The sequence below is a fragment of the Mandrillus leucophaeus genome, unplaced genomic scaffold (assembly GCF_000951045.1).
Source record: "Mandrillus leucophaeus isolate KB7577 unplaced genomic scaffold, Mleu.le_1.0 Scaffold1512, whole genome shotgun sequence".
NCBI classification, from domain to species: domain Eukaryota; kingdom Metazoa; phylum Chordata; class Mammalia; order Primates; family Cercopithecidae; genus Mandrillus; species Mandrillus leucophaeus.
The window spans coordinates 22,634-31,280 of record NW_012101491.1 but is presented as its reverse complement, the minus strand read 5'-3'; positions in this window follow the sequence as shown (position 1 = coordinate 31,280).

The window sequence follows — 8,647 nt, the reverse complement described above, 5'->3', positions numbered from 1 at the left end:
GGAGTGCTTTGTGTTATGGAGATGTAATTACTCCGCTGCAAAAAGAGAACAGAGAATGAATAAAGAAGACATCCCCTGTAGTTTTCTTACTTTTTCCTGCACTTATAGCGGATCTAAGTGAATAGGACCTTCCGTCATTTATCCATTTTTCATGTACTTATGGCAGACTGGAGGGAATAGGACATTTTCTCATGTATTCATTTTTCCTGCATTTATGACAGACCAGAGTGATTAGGGTGCCCCTCGTCTATTTTAGGGGTTCCAGAATGAACCAGTGCTTACCAGGTACCCCTAAGCTTGGTCCCATATTGTTTTATAGTGGTGCAAATACCCATTTGTGAAGAGAGACCAGAGGAAAGAAGGGAATAAGAAGCTGTTCCCCCTTGTTCCCTTAATCCTGAACCTAGGCAAACTGGAGTGATCAGCATACCCTCCATTCAACCAAAGGGTTCTGCAATTAACCAGTGGTTACTGGGAACCCCTGACCCAGGTCCCATCCAATTTCGGGGAGCAGCCTTCATCTGTGTTCTGGTAGTGATCCGCTTTGTACTTATAGCCTGGAATTAGCCTTCATCTCTGTTCTGTGAGTACCTTGGCCTCCAATGCTTGTGGCCTTGGGCCAGTCTATATCCCTGTCTCCATGACCACATAGTGACTCTTGTTTGGAACATTCTAGCCTTAAAATTATTATTGCAAATGTAAAAGAAAGAATTTTCTCTCCTCCCAAAGAGATGCTAACTCAAAAAAAGCAAGTAGTTGGGGTCTTCAAAATGCTGTAGAGTGAGGTCCAATCTACTTCAAAAGACAGAGAAAAACTTGGCCTTGTAGCATAATGGATAAAAAGCATATGGTAAGTCATAAGAAGCTGGCAGAGCTGGGGTTGTGATTGGTGTCTGTACCAGCAATCAGTAAGCTAACATCTGCAGGGAAGCTCATGTCTTTGCTGCTGCACAAATGCAACAAAGGCAATGGGCACATGTATAACAAACTAGGAGTGTGTTTGAGGTAGGGAGAAGGCTCATGGCTTTCAAAGCCAAGGCAGGGAAAAGGCGGACTTGTCCCCATGGTGGATAATCCAGCAGGTGCTCATGGCCATTTCAGAATACACACAGAAAACAAGAGAATAGACAGTGTTCAGTTTTGGTAAAGAGCCAATTTTAGTTGAAGAGGCAGAGGAAACCCCATACATTACATGGTTTTAGGCTTTAGCTCTACCACCCTCATAAGCCCCCTGTCCAGAAGGGCCATTAGTGACTCAGATCTACTCGATGTGGACTCTGAGGTCCTTCCTACCTCTGTGAGATACCCATCACAGTGAGATTAGAGATCAGCTGTGGGGAGCAGAGCCACTGTGGCCAGGAGGAATCATTCTGGCCATCGGTTAATAAGCAGGAGAGTGAAAGGGGAGAAGAATACCATGCATGGAGGTTGAATGCATTCTGCCCATGAAGGTGAAGCATAGTCTCACTATGTTGCCTACACTAGCCATGAACTCCTGGCTTCAAATATTCCATTTACCTTAGCCTCTCATTTAGCTGGAACTAGAGATGCATGCAACCATGCCAGGCTGAATTTTTAATTTTACAAATTGTTCTGCCATCCAGATGTGCCTGCTTTTTATATAAATTGGTATTAGACCCTAAAGACTCCAAATGCTTCATTGGCTCCATTTGTTGATGATCTCCACCCGAGCTCAGTGGTCAAAATATAAAAGAGACTAAACCTAACTAGTTTTATCTCCAAAATATGACTTTCTAACATTCCACTGGTTATTTTGAAAAGATTTCTGAATTTTATCTATGATCACATGTTTGTCTCCTTGTACAAACCTGTGGTAAATTTGTTTAATTTTTTGTCACCTTGGCACGCATTTTTAACCTTCCTCTAATGAATACACCCTAACTCCTTCTTGAAGAAAGCTAAAATTCTCTTTGTGCTTTGAAATGTAAATTTGCTACCCAGTTTTCCCTAAAACTTGGTCACAACTTCAGCCGTGAGACATGGATAAACATTAACTTTTTGCATTTACAAAGGCACAGTTTGAATCCCACTTTCCTTCTAAGCTAGAAAGCTTTACCAGCATTATGGCTAGAATTTTAAAATCAAAGCTTTGCAGCCTTTATTTGTATTTGTCTATACATGTGTACATGTCTATGTTTATATATCTTCTATATTGTGTCAAATTCACTTATACATAAATGAATACTTATAAATGAATTAAATAAGCCCAAACGCTTTTCAAGTTTGTGTGACTTTAGTAATCTTTGCTAAATAAAGCTCATTTAAAAATTGTTGGTAAAATAAAATTAGAATATCTTTAGAACTATCAGGATTACATATAATTCAGACATTTTTGCCAGGGTCCATTTATTTGAAAAGATTATACTGTCTCCAGTAGATGTTTTAAAGTCATAAAAGTGTTACTTTCATGATATTTTTGATACTCGCTATATTTATCTTTAAGTTTAACTCTTAGGTTTTAAGAGATATGTGGCCATGGTGTGGCTTAGGTAGAGCCAAACCCAGTATGTCTTTCCCGGTCCAGCTGTGTCTCCTGGCCATGCTGGGAGTGGTAGGATGCTTAAAACATTGTCTTCAGACTGCTTTCTTTTTTCTTGGGTTCTGCATCTGTTAAATAACAAAGAAAAATTCTTACTTTTTAGTATTTTTCTTTTTCACAAAAAATAAGGGTTAATAAAGTTAACACTGTAATTAATATATTTGTAACTAATATAATTAGTCATTATATTAGTTATAATTATTTGTAGTTAAAATATTTGTTAACATTGTAAGTAATATAATTAAAGTAATGGATATGTAGCAGGACAAGCCTCAGACACAAGGTTAAAGAAGGACGGGGCTTTATTTGGCCAGGAGCATCAGCAGACTCGTGTCTCCAGAACTGAGCTCCCTGACGAAGGAGTTCCCGGCCCTTTTAAGGGCTTACACCTCTAAGGGGTCCACGTGAAAAGGTCATGATAGATTGAGCAAGTATGGGGTACGTGACTAGGTGGGGATGGTGAGCAAGGCAAGTATTTCTCCATACCATTGTCTGTGATCTATAGATAGCACAAGACATTAGAGTAGGTATCAATCTTTAACCTACAGGCCTGGCCAGTAGAGCTGATCAGTCTGTTATTTTTCATTCTTTACTTCCTCCTTTTCTTTGGAGACAGGGGACAGTAGGCAAAATGGCTTCTCTCTGCATTCCCCCCTTTGAGAACCTCACTCACTAGAGGGAGTTCTCATTCTCATCCTCACTATCTAGATCTTCCTGTGAGACAGATCAACAGTGATTCATTTAATATACTTGTGCTGAGGTTTTTTGATGAACTAAGGTGGTAATGATAGCTTAATAGTGTAAATGACATAACTACCTGCTCATTGATCAGGTAATTGTAGGCTCTGAGTCGTCCAGTCTTGATGAGATTCTGGATGGGCCTAAGCAGTCTGTAATTCAGAAAGTTTACTGAAGGGATTATTTTTAGTATGGTTTAGACCCCATTAGGTGACTGTCCCTGTTGTGCTGTTATACAGCTTCTGTCCTAGACAATTGAGCCTTCCTACAGGGATGGTGAAGTCTTTTCCTTCTCTAGCTATGCAGTATTGTCCAATTATCGAGGTTTTCAAGACCCAGAAGTTGCTAGTTTGGGCCTTCTGGACTGGAATTATGTCAGGAACTGGATCAGTAGGCACCAATTCTCAGGTTTCCCAAGCCCATTGGTCTCCCACAGTGGTTCCCCTAAATACATAACAGGAAGTAACATTGAGGGAACGAGCTACATTTTCTGCTAACTGGAGAAACAAGTTCTTTGTCTTTTTTTGTGGAAGTTCTGGTGCTGGCAGATTCAGCTCATCATAAAAGGTCTGAAACACTGGTTTGGGAGAGTGCCTGTGGACCTCTCCTTGGACTAAAGTACTTACTTGGGGATCCAGTCCAGTTTCATTGACTCATAAAGTTACATACTCTCCTGTTTTCCAGTGGGGATCAAGGGGATTGGTAATTAGTAGTTCTAATGGGTTACAGTGACCACTCGTGCAGGAGGTTACTCTTTCCTTTTTGAAGGTGGACAGGGTCCTTTTCATCTTTTTATCCAAGTGGCCTAAATGACACAAGACCAGTAACTACATTCATCACTACATAGTCCTAATTCATGACAAACATACTTATTTTCTACTATATAGCCCCTTTCCCAATCTAGAGAGCCACATCTTATTCTATTTCCATATGGGTCACTGTTGATTGCTGCACAGGCATCAAATTTTAAGATAATTTGTTTGGGGACTCCTTTTTCTTCTCTTCTAGTTATTACTTTACTCATATTGGCTTTTCCCCTGCTGCCCTTCTGTCCTCAATCTTATTTCAAAAACAGTAGTCATAGGGGGCTCAGATGGGTTATAGTACACATCAGGTTGGTCATTTCCTGGGCTACATACCTTGTATGGAGTAGGGTTATACAAAAAAGTTCCTTTTAGAGTCCTGGTATACTCATAATAAGTATAAAATAATAGGACTGCAGTAACCTTTTGTCCTAACTCAGTGACTTGATGTATACACTGGAAATAGTCCTCAGTTTGAGGAAGGTCAGTTGAAGTCTTTACTGTACAAGTCCAAAATTTAAGGAAAATGAGTCTCATGATGAGTTTCCTCATGCTTTGGCCATGTGTGGACCAGTCAGCTTCTGGGTGTGACTGGAGCAGGGCTTGTCATCTTCTTCAGAGTCACTTTACAGGGTTTGTCTGGGCTTGGTCTCACTTCCCAGGTCTCAGGTGCTGCAGGTTTTATGCAGCTATGGTGGATCCAGGCTGGGATTCCCTCTACCTTTATGGCTGTGGGAGTGGTCAAGACAAAAGTGTGGGGTCCTTTCCATCATGACTGCAAGGGGACTACATTCCAATCCTTGATACACACCCAATCACCTGGGGAGAAAAGGTAAGCTGATGGGGCATGTCTCATTTACCCAGGCTGAAATTGTTTGTGTAATTTTCCCTAAAGCCTATAGCTGTCACTGTAACTCAATTTCACCTAGCTCTCAAGGAGTGCCTGGGAGTTCCCATAGTATGGGAGGGGGCCTATGATATAATATTTCATAAGGGGAATATCCTGTTCTTTTAGAAGGGGTCCATGTATTCTTAAACAATACCATAGTGAGAGCTTGTACCCACTTTAATCCTGTTTCTTGACACACTTTCTCGAAACTATTTTTGATAGTCTGATTTATCTGCTCCACTTTTCTGGAAGTTTGTGGTTGGTAGGTAGTATATCGTTTCCATGTGATCCCCAATACCTTTGCTGTCTTCTGTACCAAGTCAGCCACAAATGCCGGCCCATTGTCTGAGCTGATTCTTAAGGGCAGTCCAAACCTAACCTAGGGATGAGATCTCAGAGAAGCACATGGGTTACTTCATGAACTTTCTCGGTCCATGTTGGATGTACACACTAGAGTATGTACACACTGCAACTAGCAAATAATTGTTACCTCCAAATTTGGGCATCTCGGTGAAGTCTACTTGGAAAACTTCAAAGGGGGCTGCTCTATAAGCTTGTGTGTGGGGCGGGACGGTTGGACCCTGCCTAGCATTGTGCTGTTGGCAGGTGACACACTGCTGTGCCACTGTTTTGGCAAGGGCTGACAGATGCGAGATGTAGAAGTGCCGGCCTAACAATTTTTCAACTGGCTCTTGGCCTAGGTGGGTGGTCTCATGCACAGCCAGTATGACTGTGGCTCCTAGCAGTTGTGGCACAGCTATTCTTCTGTCAGATAACTGGATCCATCCCTCTTCTATCACCTGCCCTCTCTCTGCCTGGAGAAAGTCTTTCTCTTCTTTAGAATAAGTAGGTAAAAGGTCAGGTGCCTGAGGGAGCAGAGGGGCTGTGACTGATGCCCGGTAGGAGGTGGATGCTGCTTTTTGAGCCTCTGAGTCAGCTCTGGAGTTCCCCAAGGCAATCGAGGTGGAAGCTCTCTGATGTCCTTTGCAGTGCATGACTACCACCTTTTGGGGCTTCCACACTGCCTCTAATAATTGCAGGATATGTTGCTGATACTTTATGTGTTTTCCCCCAGAGTTCAACATGCCTTTTACCTTGTACCTTGCACTTGGAGAGTTAAAAAGGCATACCGAGAGTCAGTATAAATGTTTAGTCTTACCTTCACTTAGCTCTAAGGCCTAAATTAAAGCAATGAGTTCGGCCTTCTGGGCTGAAGTGCCCTGAGGCAATGATTTGGCTTCGATGATAGCGTCCAGGGTTACCACTGCGTATCCCGCACACCTCTCTCCTTCTGAGTTGACGAACCTGCTCCCATCCACAAAGAGCTCCCAGTCTGCTGATGTCCAAGGATGGTCTTGGAGGTCAGACCTGCTAGAATAAACTGAGTCCAACACCTTTACATAGTTATGTCCAAATGGGCTCTCTGATACCAGGAGCAAGGTGGCGTGGTTCAGGGTGGTGCAAACTTCAATGATTATGTGGGGATTCTCATAGAGCAAGCTTTGGTATCTAGTTAGTCTAGCATTTGTTAGTCAATTGTGTCCTTTGGTATTAATTAAGGTCACCACAGCATGGGGGGGCCTTTATGTTTAGGTTTTGCCCAAGAGTTAGATTATCTGCCTCTTGTGCTAGCAGGGTAGTTGCTGCCAAGTCTCTTAAGCACGGGGGTCAACCTTAGAAACTTCATCTAGCTGTTTGGAGAGGTAAGCTACCGGTCTTGCCCAGGGCCCCACCATCTGGGTTAAAACTCCAACTGCTATTTTTTTCTCCTTCTGACACATACAGTGTGAAAGGTTTTGTTGGGTCAGGTAGACCCAGGTCTGTGGCTGACATGAGTTTCTCTTTTAACTCATGAAATGCTCATTGCTTTTGGGACTCCCATTCAAAAAGTTCCTTGTCTCCCCCTTTGTGACTCCACACAGGGGCTTAGTCAATGCTGCAAAGTTTGGGATCTACAACCTGCAGAACCCTAAAGCTTCCAAGAATTCTCTCATCTGCCTTCTGGTCTTAGGTTCTGGCAGGTTGCAGATGACTTGCTTACTTTTTGATCCGAGGCTGCACTGCCCCTGTTGGATAGTAAATCCCAGGTAACGTACCTGCTGTCTGCAGATCTGGGCTTTCTTCTTGGACACTTTATACCTACAGTCCTCCAGGTGCTGGAGCAGGGTATCCATTCACTTGGTGTACCTGACTGCTGTAAGGTTTCCCAGCAGGAGGTCATCGACGTAATGGAGCAGCATGCAGCCTAGGTCTCTGGCGGGAAACTTCTGGAGGTCTTGAGCCAACGCCTCCCCAAAGATGTTTGGGGAGTTCTTGAACCCTTGGGGAAGCTGGGTCCAAGTGTACTGAGTGGTGACAACTGACCCCGGATCTTCCTACTGAAAGACAAAGAGTTTCTGGCTCTCAGGGGCGAGTCTGATGCTAAGAAAGCATCTTTCAGGTCCAGGCGGTGAATCAGCGGTCCTTGGCTGGCAGCAACCCTAACAACATGTACAGGTTAGGTACTGTTGGGTGCAAAGTCCCTGTAGCTTGGTTGCTCAAGCACAAGTCCTGTACTGGCCTGTAATCCTTGGTCTCTGGCTTGGGAACAGTCAGGAGGGGAGTGTTCCATGGAGACTAACAAGGGACTATAATTCCAAAGACCCTCAGGCTCTTGAGATGGACTTGGATAACTTCGAGAGCTTCTCTGGGGACTGGGTACTGTTTTTGTCTGACCAGCTGGGTCCCAGGCTTAACTTCTGAGTAGAAGGGCCTGGTTGATTGCCAACCCTGGAGGGTTGTCTTCCACCCACACCCTTGGCCACCACTTAGCCAGAGCTGGTCCTATCTCTTGGCCTGGCTCAGTTAAGAAGAGTCTCCATTCTTCCTCCCAAGGAACCATAAGGGCAATGATGGCTCCTGTTCCAAGTAATTTTAGCTGTAAAGAGCCATGCTTTGTAAAAGAGACAGTGGCTCTCAGCTTGTTAAATAGGTACCTTCCTAGTAAAGGCAAGGAGTAGTCAGGCATGTACAAGAACTAGTGAATTACCTCATTCCCCCCAACAGTGCAGGTCTGGGGCAAACAGAAAGCTTGCTTTGCCAAAACCCCTGTGGTTCCGATTATATCAATAGTCTTTATGGATAAGGGGGTGACCGGGGTGGTTACTACTGAATGTTCAGCACCAGTATCAACAAGAAACTCAATGTCCTTGCCCCCAATTGTCATCCTGACCATGGACTTTTGGGTGCACATGAGTCTGGTCTCCCTCAGTCCAGTAACCCTTATACCAGGGCCCCTTCATCCTTGTCTGAGGCCTCCTTCTCAGAGTCACCCTTTTTCCCTTTCAACTGGGGCAGTTGTCCTTCCAATGTCCTAGTTCCTTACAGTAAGCACACTGGTTATGCTGCATTGATGGGCATTTGGGTTGGTTCCAAGTCTTTGCTATTGTGAAAAGTGCCGCAGTAAACATATGTGTGCATGTGTCTTTATAGTAGAATGATTTATAATACTTTGGGTATATACCCAGTAACGGGATTGCTGGGTCAAATGGTATTTCTGGTTCTAGATATTTGAGGAATCACCACACTGTCTTCTACAATGGTTGAACTAATTTACACTCCCACCAACAGTGTAAAAGCATTCCTATTTCTCCACATCCTCTGCAGCACCTGTTGTTT